The 13,205-nt window shown below is 37.1% G+C and overlaps 1 long non-coding RNA gene across 1 annotated transcript in view; it reads left to right on the forward strand.

Annotated features, from left to right (window-relative positions):
* Positions 1–13,205, forward strand: part of LOC148224486 (uncharacterized) — a 224,458-nt gene that overhangs the window by 106,599 nt on the left and 104,654 nt on the right. The window lies entirely within an intron of this gene.

Genomic DNA, 13,205 nt, shown 5'->3' on the forward strand with positions numbered 1-13,205 from the left:
TGTCTAAGGCCTACTCATTAACTCATTTTCCTTTTTTTCTCTCCATGAGAAGCCAACAGATCAATGCTTCCCTTTTGGGTCCATCCCATCTGGAACCCTTTAGAGAAAGATGGGAGGGTCTCCTTCCGTGGAATCAGCCACTCTGCCTATACTACTATACTTTGAATGACTTCTCTGTACAGAACACTCTTTTGTGGGAGACTGAATACAAAGAGACATTCATATTAGCCATCCTGCTTGCAATTGTGAAAGAATGTGGACACTGTGTACCAGATAAACTGCTTTTTAGAGGTCATTGAGGAGAATTTCTCAGTCATTATACCTTAGGTTCAAATAAGAGTCTGTATTTTTACTATATATTATATAATAATACAGTAATATGTGCAATTAGTATGTAAGCCAGTAAGAAGCTCAGTGAAAGGAATCTAGGGTCCCTTTTTGAACTATTATCAAACCTACTTCTGGCAAACTGGAAGTGTTCCACAACCCCAAAGACCTTCCATAGAGAAACAGAATCATTTAGGTGGCAAGACGAATTTAGAAACACATAACATAGTAACCAATGCACAGTTCCATAACCAATCTACTCAGCAGCAATAAAATGTGAAAATTAGCATAATGGAACAATCTTGTCTGATACATTTGACTTACTGTCCCTTTTGAATTCAGCAACATTGCAAATTCCGGAGGAGAATTTTCAGATTAGAATTATGTTTTTTGTGTGATGCCATAAATCACAGGGGAAGAATAGAAAAGTTGGTGGATGAAAATATATGTCTCTTCTTGAACATATATTAGGATATGTGTCTTTGATCTTATGCTTGGGGCAGAACAGTTAAATATCCACAACTGAGTGGGGGGCATTTGTACACAAAATTACACTGTATTTGCCACTGCTGTCTGGGTACATATGACTGTGACAAATATTACGGAGAATGAAGGGATTACGAATTGAAAAATAATATACATGATTTGGACATCTTGCAAAATCCATCTGTTCTCTTCCAGCATTTACATCTAGGGGCACTGATACAACAAACACTAAGGTATTATCTCAAACTGAGAAAATAAAGAAAAAAGTTGTGCAACACACGGCTTTACATGAGCAGAGAATGAAATGTAAGTTACTAGAGCTTCATCTTAGAGACCAACTGTATCTTAATGAGTTACAGAAAGAAGGTAATCCTCTGGATTTTTGTTCTTTTTAACATTATTAAAATAAAATTATTCTCAATTCATAGAATCATAGAATGTTGAGATGTTTATCTTAAAGATCATTTAGTTCCAAACCCCACTTCCCTGTGCAGGGACACATCCCACTAGACCAGGATGCTCAAGGTCTTATCCAGCCTGGCTTTGAACATTGCCAGGGATGGGACATTCACACCCTCCCTGGGAAACCTGCTCTGGTGTCTCACCAGTCAAAAAGTTTCTTCCTAATATTGAGCCTAAATTTCCACTCTTTCAGCTTGTACCTATTACTCCTTGTTCTGTCACTACAGTTCCTCACCAAGAGTCCATCTCTGGCTTTCCTGTAGGCCCCTTCTGATGCTGGAATGTTGTTGTGAGATCTCCTCCACACAACTGTTCTTCTCCAGGGTGATCAGCTCCAGCTTTCTTAGCCTGTCTTTAGAGGTGAGGTTCTCCAGTCCTCTTATCAACTTTATGGCCCTTCAACCCAAATGCGGGCATTTCTCAGCTCTGGATATTTTTATTTATTTTTTTTTCTAGAATAAGAATTAGCAGCTTTTAGATAGATTTGAAGTTATTGCATGTTTTTCATCATGACTTCAACTCATATTTTATTGGAATAATGATACTTGGTGGAATTCTGTTTCCCTTTAAATCAGCTGCCAAATTTCTACTAATTTATTAGAGACAGCCTTTAAAATGCACACTTTGATTTTGCACATCATCTCTCCAAAATTACACTGATTATCTAGTAATGATTTTATTTGAATAATGAGGTCTCTTCTCTGAAGTTGTAGGATAATTTATTTGCATTTTGAATTAAATTGTGACTGAGATATTTGAGATAATTTTGCTTGCTGAAACACCCAAGGAATATAAAGAGATCCATACAAATCTTGAATGAAATACAATTACAGTTATCAGAAAATTTATAATTTGAAGCTTTTCAGCAGCTTTCATGATAATTTCCTTCAGTGCAGTCCAAATATTAGGTCCTCAGCAAAAGAATTTTTTTTGGTCATTCATCAACTCTGATACTGCTGGGTAACTTCTGCAACACCTGATACATAATCCATCATTTATGGATTTCTCTTCTGGCCTCCACTTCCCATGGACCACAAATTAGAGGAAGCCATCAGCTGTAAGAAGTCTAGTTTTAGGCTATATAGAAACTTCTATTTTCTGTTTTGTTTACTTATAAACTCTAGCAAAATAGAGTACAACTACAGACTGGTATGTGTCATGGAAGCCAAGGCTTTTTCCTTTCCAGACAGGATATCACTTTGAAGTCCTGGTCTGAAGGAGTGCATCTGCCCCACTCAATGCTACATAGATCATTGTCAGAGTATGGAAGCAGGGTGAGGTTATTGCAGACAGCTGCCAGACATGGGCATGAAAGATCAGTACTGGAAGGAGTGACTGTGGCACAAAAACATGGCACCAAACCAAGAACCATGTGGTTTGATGGCCTTTCTAACTCATCATCTTCAGCTTTTTGTTTCCTTTCTGGTCTCATTCTTGCCCATTATAGTCTTCAGTTATTTCTTCTCTTCTGTAGCAAGTCAGACAGAACTGATAATCTATAGCAACTTGTCAGACTTTTACAGTAATATTTTTCACTATATGTGAATGCTAAGGTAATTTTGCTTTATGTATTTGAAAGCGATAGGTAGTTTAAACATAACTTAAGTGATGCCTTTTCTAAGTTATTAATATAATTTGTTAGCTTTTTATACACCAAATGGTTGCTATTCCCAGTGGGAGGCCTTACCCCCACTTCTTCCACAGACATTCAGCTCTGCTTTCTTTAAATACAACCCAAGAAAAACAGGATGTGGACCTGGCTTTGCAGATGTGATTCTGAAATCTCACTGAATCTTCACTGTAATGCTGTGGAATGCTGTAAGGCTCTGTGGATCTGTTTTTGTGGAACAAGAATAAGGATTGGGATCTGACAGTTATTGTGATGAGAGAATTTGCCTGCCCTAGACCTCAGAAAGTGCCAGGGACCTCAAAAGGAGCAAGGCAGCTTGATGCTTTCATGAATGTACTGTTTGATGCAGAGTGGGATATATTAAAGTACTGACTCAATATAATATTTTGGAACTATAAAATTGTATACAAATTACAAGCTATATATTGAACTGTCAAGCTGTGCATGCTGCTGGCCTACAGAAGGGCAGGATTGTTTGTAAACTTGTCCTTTGCCTCTTATTGCCTCCCGGTGTCTGTAATACACTTGTGTCTTTTCCATAATTATCCTCCTATTTCATATAAGTTGTAAAGCCCTGTGCTCTTTTTGAACTATACTGATTTCAGTTGAGCTCTTCAGAGTGCAAAGGTCTGCCTGCAGGGAAGTGGGGTGAAGGACAACAACCATTTAAAGAGAAAGACCTCACTTAACTCTTGCACTCTGTGAATACAAAACCCTTCTAAGATATTCTCTGTCAGGCACTTTATGACAGGATTTTAAATGAAGCAGTTTCTCAGCTACAGGAAGAGTGTTTTCCTATGACAATTGCTCCTGATTAAACTGTGTTTGGGATCTGAGGTGGGTACCCATGTTCCCTCTATAGCACAATGGGGCAGGTGGCAGTGTTTGGTAATCTCAAGGAGGAGATCCTGGACATCAAAATTTATGCATCTAAACTGAACAGACCAGATCTTCTCCTTGGATCTTCTAGGAAATTTGTCATTCTTTTTAGCATGACTTGTTTTTCATGCTAAATGTCATGTGCCTGCATCCAGTAGACTGACTTTGCTGCATCTGCATGAGTAGGTTTGCTTTCCAGCCCGTGGTCACAAGAGATAACATTGATGCAAGTGCTACCCTTGCAGTGTCTCCACAGGCAGAGGAGCCTTAGTAACGTCTGGTTTTACTGGGAACAGAGACATGTGGCTTTTTAAGCTTGACTCACCCCCACTGTCGTCCACAGAAGAAACTCCAAACCACTGCAGTTTGCTGTGAGGCTGCTCTTCTTTTTCCCTTTCCCTCCAGCTTTCATCTCTCACAGCTCAGACTCAGTGTTGCCATTCATGATATCATGTTTTAAAATTACGGACTTCCAAAAGCCTTTATGCTTGATCTTGGTGCCTCTGAGCTGCCAGTGAAGCCTGAAGTCTATCTACCTATTAACCCCAAGGCCTGTTCATCAGTGATATACTGGTAAACACTACTATGGGAGCAACCTGGCTTGCTACCAACAATGTCCTTCAATGTACAGTTGTATTGCACAAAAATAAAACGTGGCAGCAGAAACTAGGCTGGACTACAGTCAATAGCCCCACTGCCTTCTACAATATTAATAGGCTGGCATTGTAGAACACATTTGACATTGTAGAAACATTCTAAACTGAACTTTTTTATCAAGTTCCCAGTACAAAGCACTCTAAATGCCACTAGCAGTTTAATATTAGGAGCTCTTCTTCTGTACATAGGGATGAGAAGAAAATCAGATTACTTATGGAATTTAGTACATCACTAAAAGGTAGGATTCACTTTATGTCAGGAAATGGAGGTACCACCATTTTCAGTACTGTCAATTTCATTTCCAATGTCTTTTATTGGGTGAAAGTTGTTTTAATATTGCTTCATTTGCCCCAGAGAAGATACAAATTTAAAATGGCGACTCTAACAAAAGGATTGGGTTGGTTGGGTGGGGTATGGGAGGCAGGAAATAATTTACACTTTTCATGCATTTGTCTTTCCATTATAGTCTAAACTTTTATAATGAAGATATAATTTCTACTTCAAAATAAGTTGGTGGAAGATAACAATTTCTAAGAAATTTTCCCTATCTCCTATTCCTGTGATTTCTCGTGGCTCAAGCTGCCACTTCTGTTTTACATTCTGTGTTGCAAGGTAGAGAACAGAGCTGTGGCAATTTTGGGTGCTCGTCTTTCAGTCAAGCCAGCCTCAATGAAGCTGTCAGCAATGAAAACAGAGATATTTGCTGGAAATTAAATAAGAAAGCCCATGTTAAAATGTATTGATCTCCCAATTTCATGGTTTGTAATATTATTTATACTATTTTCTTTATATGCTACAGCCTCAAACTCATTAAAAAAAGTCAAAAATATGTGGGGCCACTGGTACTACACAGAAATTGTGAAAGACTCTTTCAAAGTTACTGTTGTCTGAGATCTCAATATTTAATGTGCACTGAACTTAAACTATGCTCTCATTTTCTGTGTCCTTTACAACTATATTATCCCTCAGCTGTAATGTCTCTGAGAGGAACCTTTGTCTCTACTAGTCCCTCTGAGTTCACACATCTATCTGGTGTGAATTCTGCTCACTCTCCCTCTACCCTTATTTTTTGTCTTAAGTGTTCTCACCTTGAAAAGGTGCAATTCACATATCAGCCTAGTGCTTCAAAAAATGAGTGATTCTGCAAGCAGGAAAAATTTTACATTCCTAGGCCTGCATGCCTCATCCATACTTTTATCATGCTTTTCTCTTGTTTTGCTTAATTTTGTTCTTTTTATCCTCTTCTGAGGTGCCTTTTTGTTTGTTTGGTTGTTGTTGGGCTATTTTGTTGTTGTTGATTTTGCTTTTCCCTTTTCCTGAAATCCTTATTTTATTCTGGTTAATATGAACTCTGGGTATCAGATACTTAAGCTGGTGCTGAAAAATATATATAGAACAGCTATATAATTTATGTAGAAGATAAGGAGAAAAATGAAACAAAAAGCAAACAACAAAGCCAAACAACAAAACCAAAAGAAAAATAATCATATTTGTAAAAAAGCTTTAAATACTTCAAGGTCCTACTTTGCAAACTGTGAAGTCCTCTGCATGGCTTTACACAAGAAGTTGGGATTCCTTCCCTATTTACTAAAATATGTCTCTCGCATTAGTAATTTATTTGCATGAAGGTATAAATACATTATTTGAGATTAAAACCACACTGACCCATGAACCTACCTGTATTAGGGAATCTCCCATAAAGGCAACAGAGGGGAGTCACTTAACCTGTGTAAGAGATGAGTAGGACAGTTGTTTAGCAAAATTTTATGGAAAAAATTTTAGTAAGTGTGCTTACCTCCAAAATGGTGGTTGTTGGTTGTGATGTCTGATTCGCCTGAGAATATATATGTTGGTCATTCCTTTCATTCAGGTGAAATCAAATTACAAAATCTTTTTTTGGAATGACAGAGATCCAAACGCAGAACACAGAGAAGCTTGTTGAAATCATAGGCACCCTGACTGAAAACAGAGAAGTTGGAGACATTGATTTGGGAACAGGTTACTAAGAACATCTGTAAAGAACCAAATCTCTGGATGCCAAGAGGGAAGTACAGGGTGTAACACTGGAAAAAGCACTTGATTTTGAGTAAATGGAAAGCCTACTTGAGTTGAAAAACCACCACAACAGTTTCTAGCTTTTTCTTCTTGCTTGTTTTGGAGGAATGGGACTATATGTACAATTATTGCAAACGAACTATTTGACTAAATTTTAAAAAACCCCAACCAACCCCCAACCCTCCAAACAAACCCCAACAAAACCCCAGCTCAGAAAAGCTGGATGCATCACTTGTCCTTTTTGAGAAACAAGGACAGGTTGGTTCAGATGGGCTGGAGACTCTGTCATTATTATGTTTGAAATCTAAACTTGTATCCTTTAAAACAAAGTCAGAGAGAAAGAGCTGAGAGATAAGGCAGAAGAGCAAAGTTAAATCTATCATTTCGGTTTCCTATTCTGACTCTTCCTAGCACTGTGTTAAAGGACCTTTTTCTCTGTAGCCTGGGTACAGACAGACTAAAATATTAGTTATTAGCAGCCAAAACATATTCCTGGCCACAGGAATATGTTTCAATTTCCTCCTGTTTTTGTAAAAAGCATCTAGGTTATATAATTTTCTTGCTTCTAATATATGTGGAATTTCAGGATATTTTCAAAATAAAGTAAATCTGAGTTATGCTTCCTGAGACAATTGGAAGAATCAAAATCTAGGTGAAAAACCTTTTCCTGATATACAACATAAACCTCCCTTGGCACAATTTCAGGCCATTCCCTCAGGTCCTGTCACTGTCACCACAGAGCAGAGATCAGGGTCTGACCCTCCTCTTCCCCTCACAAGAAGCTGTAACTGCACTGAGGTCTCCCCTCAGTCTCCTCCAGGCTGAACAGACCCAGTGCCCTCAGCTGCTCCTCATGCAGCTTCACCTTAAGGCCCTTCCCCATCTTTTGTTCCTTCCTTTGGATGCTGTCTAATAGTTTTGAGGTATTACCAGTAACTAAAGACATTTCTTTTACATTTTTTTTTTAGCAGCCATGTTTCTATTAGAAAGATTTTCAAGTGTACTTTTATCTGAAGAATTCTTCTTACTGGAACAAGTCTTATACTGGAAACCAACTGAGGGGAAATTTCTAAATAAAGAAAGGGGGGGGAAATAATTAAGAAATTGAGAGATTATTAGAAAGAGTGGAAGGTAGAAAAGAAAGGATGAAAACCAATTATGATAAATTAGATAAGGAAGACAGCTAAAGTCAGAAAAATTTCAATGCTGGCCCCCATTCCTATCTATTCAAAATGTGTCACTCAAAGAACTGCACATAATGTGACAGCTATTCTTTCCCTCAGACCATCTTTTTGGCTTCCATAGTGATGACTCTAGTCCCAGGACATAATGACCAGACTTTTCCCTACACCCTGTGACAGCCTAATCATTTGCACTTAGTGATATTTCCTTCCCAAAGGGACCCCTAAAGTCTAAAGGCTTGCCATAAGGCTTAGGGAGCATTATTCCTGTATAAAAAGCAACAGCTATAATTTATTTTGAGAAAATCCAAATGCTCATTTCTGTATGATGCTGTATTTCTTCAGCATCAACTGTTATACAGTCAAGCTTGGTTTCTTTTTATCATTTTTTAGGTTAGGTTAATGTATTAATTTTAATTTTTGTTCAATAATTGCCTGCTATAGAATTGTAACAGATGCTGGTAGCAAGTAATATGTTTATGTCTGAAAAGTTGTTTCTACAGTAGCTCTTGATCTGTAAACAGAACATGTTCTTTAAGATATTTATTTCACAGTCAATAAAAATACCCATGTGAGTATAGCATATAGGGAGTAAACCACTGATTCGTAATGAAAACATGTCTCTGCTAGACACAGTGAGAAAAAAAAACCCTGTAAAAAACCCCAGTATGTTTAACAATATATCTTCCTCAAAGCTGAGATTCCCAGAAATGAATAAGAGACTTTCGATAAATCCCACTGATTGTCAGTGGAACTCAGGCTCCCAAATCCAACCCCAAATCAATCAGTTTTATTTATACTGTAAGCCACTTCTTTTAGGCAAAAGAAAACCAGAAGGACTCTGAGTCTTTATGTCAAAGGCCCCTGTGTTTTCTGTGGTTTCCATAAGTACATTTTCAGCTCTATAATTACTGTTTTCCTGTTCCTAATAAAAAGTTTCAACTGCAATTACTGGAGTCTCATTGCCTCATTGGTTTCTGTTTGCCACAAGGTGAGACTTAATTTTTAAGCAGTGGTACATGGACTTTCTTGAAAGAAAATATGTACATTGGAAACAGAGGGACCTCGTTTTTCTTTTAACCGGAAAAGCTTTGAAGTCTGCATGACCTGAAAATACAAGCAGGAGAAGTATGGGTTTGGTGATTTTTTTATTAAATCCACAGGGGAAATGTTCTTAATTTTCCAGAAGATGGAATTTTCTTAAGGCTCATGATCTGAATTAGTTTTATTGTCTGTTTGATAAAAGTATGCAACATTGATTTTACTATACTAAAATTTAATAGCCAGCAAATATCCAGTGCACTGTACTATAAACTTGAGCACACCATGGGAAGTAGAAAGCATTATGGTGCTTTCTAACCAGTATGCACAGATACATCAAAAAATGATGAAAAATTTTAGACAGTGTGAAACACCATTTAGTAGACAGAGATTATATATATACACTGAGGAATCAGCATCAGCTGAAAAAACTGGACTTGAAAATAAGAATCTAAGAGTATTAAAGAAGATATTACTACCCAGAATTATACATGACTTTGAAGTACAGTCTTGTCCAATTGGCAAAATATTTCCAAGACTTGCAGCTTTCTGTTTGAATTCTTTCACATTCTTTCCGTCTTTCCACACAGAAATAATCTTATCTCCATGTGGTATTATTTTCCTTCTCATCCATTCAGATATTAGGTCTTTGAGATGGACTAACACTCAAATCTCCACTCCCACATCTAACAGAAGCTAGTACAATATTCTGGCTCTGGCCTCACTACAGTCTTCAATGTTGATAATGGAGTTTTGCCAAGCTATCCCTTATTTCAAGAGACACCACTACCCCATAAAAGAGCAGGTATTTTATATACTCCTGCCACCTCTTGCTGTAACACTGCCATCACATATATATCCTTCTGTCTCCCTCCACTTCTAGCTAGAATACACCAAGACCTTTCAGATTGCAAGAACTATTTTAGTGGAAACAACTCTAGTTTGCTAGACATCCAGAAGATATTATTAGACTCAAAGAAGGGTTTGGGTTTAAAGGGATCTTTAAAGATCATCTAGTACTGTCTGTGGACAAGGACACCATCCATTAGGACATCATGCTTCTCTTGATGCAGCTCAGGATATCTGGTTGGCCACCACTTTTCCCAGCTGAAGCATTATTGAAGTATTTGGTTATTTAAAGTTTATCTAGGACCAGAAATACTTGTGTCTGTGTGTTCCTGACACATACCTGTAATGTGAAAATCAGAAAAATTACAGAAGGTGGGGTTGACAATGCTAGGGTTTGTTTATTAGTTATATTCAGTGCACCTGTTTCAAATATTAAATCAATTTTTACATATAATTTGTCTTTCACACTCTTCTCCCCATATCTTCAATAATTTAAATGTGACATTCAGAATCTCTCAAAATTAATTATAAAGGACTAAGACAAATCCCACTTCTGGCCCAAACAAATAATATAAATGACCACTATGTATGAAATTGTCCAACTACTGATGAAGTTAGACCACTAGAGGAAAAAGAACCTTTAAAAAAGACCAGCAGCTTAGTCTAAATCCATATAATGCTTATAAAAATGAATTCAGTGCAGCACAGTGAAATATTAAGATGAAACAATGATATATTTTACAAGTATGATAAAAATGGGCAGTCACATCAACAAAATGTAAACACTAATGCATAGGGGCAAAACAGTGCCTGTGAACTCTCCCCCATGGCTTCATGGTACATTTGATTTAGTTATTGAAACATGAACTCTGACAGGATAATTCCCCTCTCCATAATAAATTTGAAAATAGTTCAAAGTGTACAATATTCTAGTGAGAATTCTAGGTGTAACAGAAGGCAATTAAAGCTTGTGGGTTTACTTCTTTACTAGGAATGATGTCATTGGATGACTGCCTGATGCTTATTAGGTAGATCTCTCTCTTTTTTTCTTTAACACTCCTAGGTTTTGTCAATGCACAGCAAGTAAGCAGATGGATGCTGTTCATGTTTTATTTAATTAAAAAGCCAACCTCTCCAATCTTTTTATTTTGAATAAACAAACCTTGTTTACTTGAAATGTATGTGGTAAACAGTTGCTTCTGAAAACAAACTTACTTTTGGTCAACACCCTCTACTTAAGTTGTTCAAAACACACTCAGTGTTTCTGAAAGCACTGCCATATGTTCTAAAATTAATTAAATTTTAAAATGCCTTATCATCTGGCATTTTTATCTTTGAGAGGATTTCCTACTTATTTCCCCATGCTACAGATGTGTTTCTGAATTGCAACATCTGGCACTTAGTAATTGGGTCTTTGCTTCAGGCAGTAGCAGTCTGTGGTCTAAAATTACAGTAAGTCTAAATTTAGATTCCTTATACTCTTGCTATTTCATACCTCTCTCCACTCAGTTATGACACATATTTGGATAGATTAATGGATGAGACCATATCTGTCAGTTGCTCATTCTATCTGCCAATTACCATTTCCTTCTGGAAAGACAAAAGATTCACAGGACACAGTAGATCCTGTGAAATTCTGGTCTCTTGGTCAAAGCGAATTTGGGATCTCTCTGCCTCACTCTTGTAACTTCTTTCCTTTAACATTTTCATTTCTTTTTTTCCATGTTCCTCTCATTTTTTCCATGTCCCTTCTCATTTTTTCTTTTTCTTTTTCGTTTTCTTTTTCTTTTTCTTTTTCTTTTTCTTTTTCTTTTTCTTTTTCTTTTATTCTTTTTCTTTTTCTTTTTTCTTTTTCTTTTTCTTTTTTTCTTTTTCTTTTTCTTTTTCTTTTTCTTTTTCTTTTTCTTTTTCTTTTTCTTTTTCTTTTTCTTTTTCTTTTTCTTTTTCTTTTTCTTTTTCTTTTTCTTTTTCTTTTTCTTTTTCCCCTCTCTTTCTCTCTCTTTATTTCCTTCTTTCTTTCTTCCTCTCTCTGTTTTTCATCTCATTCTTTTTTATCTCTTTTCCTTCCTTCCTTCCTTCCTTCCTTCCTTCCTTCCTTCCTTCCTTCCTTCCTTCCTTCCTTCCTTCCTTCCTTCCTTCCTTCCTTCCTTCCTTCCTTCCTTCCTTCCTTCCTTCCTTCCTTCCTTCCTTCCTTCCTTCCTTCCTTCCTTCCTTCCTTCCTTCCTTCCTTCCTTCCTTCCTTCCTTCCTTCCTTCCTTCCTTCCTTCCTTCCTTCCTCTCTTCTCTTTTGAAAAGAATTCTGCAGTTATGATAAAATGATTTCTTTGGAATCATACACCATAGTTTTGAAAGACTAAAATAAAAATTGATCCCAAAGGAAACAAGCTGGGCAGGTGCCGTGTGGAACTCTCCAGGAGTTGATTAGGTGGTATGATTGTGCAACAAAATATGCAAACCACCTCCACTCAGGGTGGTTCAACCTAATCATATGAGAGTTAAAAAGTACAGCAGTTATGTATTTTAGGAAGAAATATTAATTTTTAAATGGTAGAATAGAACATGTAAAATTTTAATTCGTAAGGTTGTTCTAGGAAAAAGAATGAGCAATTCGAAGTATTGAGTGTGTGCGATCTCTGCAGATACTGTGCATTTAAAATTCAACTGCTCTCATATAGACTTCTGTAAATAAGTCATCATATTGTCCCTTACTGATTCAATTTATTGATGTCTAGACATTATATCACTGGAGCAATACAGAATCTTGCTTAAATGACACTTGATCGCCAAGCTAAAAAATGTAGTTTTCCCCTTAATGCTACTTGCTGTGGTTTCTCACCACAGGATGAAACCAGCTCTCCACCTGAATGCCATCCCCTGAAAAAGATAGGCATTCTAGTTCCTTGTACTGTGTACAAGTTCCCTGTGGACATTACGTGTCATTTTAACACTATGAGCCTTTGAATTTTTCAAGAAAATATGCATTTCTGTGCCTTTTCTCTGTGTTTGCTAGAGCACACACGTGCCTCACTTCTGAAAGCAGTTAACTGCATCATGAATCTTTTTCTTACTCAATTTCCAACTGAAATAATACAAGATAAATATTCAGTGCGGGACTTCTACGCATTTTCTGCTCGTTTCATCTCCCAAATCACATTTAGAAAAACTAGGGAAAGCTGAGCATCTCACCTGAGATGTATGTAGGACACTAGGGGTATATTTGTATGTGTAAACAGAACAGTGTCAATGTGTATCCTCTGGCAAACTTTATCTGTATCCCAGCTTTCAAACTCTTCCATCCTTCACTATGGAGTAATGCAACTGGCTCCTTGGGAATGGCTGCTGCAGGAGAGCAAGCTGGCACGTGCTGTGTGGACCTCGGTGAGTATTTGAAGGGCAAAAGGAATTCACCTTCAGGGCCCATGTTTATTCCCTGACTCTACTTAATTTACAGGTATAAGCCTCCTCCTTTAAAGGCCTGTCTTAAGTTTATATGACTCATGCAAATAGGACGAGCCTGAAATTGACTTCTTTTTTTTCTTTATGTTTGAAATGTCTAGAATTGACCTGGTAATCTTAAAACATATACAGATTTCACTGCATGTTTTACCTAGGTTCCTACAATGTAAGAAAAATACTCT

The sequence above is a fragment of the Sturnus vulgaris genome, chromosome 3 (assembly GCF_052056855.1).
Source record: "Sturnus vulgaris isolate bStuVul1 chromosome 3, bStuVul1.hap1, whole genome shotgun sequence".
Taxonomy (NCBI): domain Eukaryota; kingdom Metazoa; phylum Chordata; class Aves; order Passeriformes; family Sturnidae; genus Sturnus; species Sturnus vulgaris.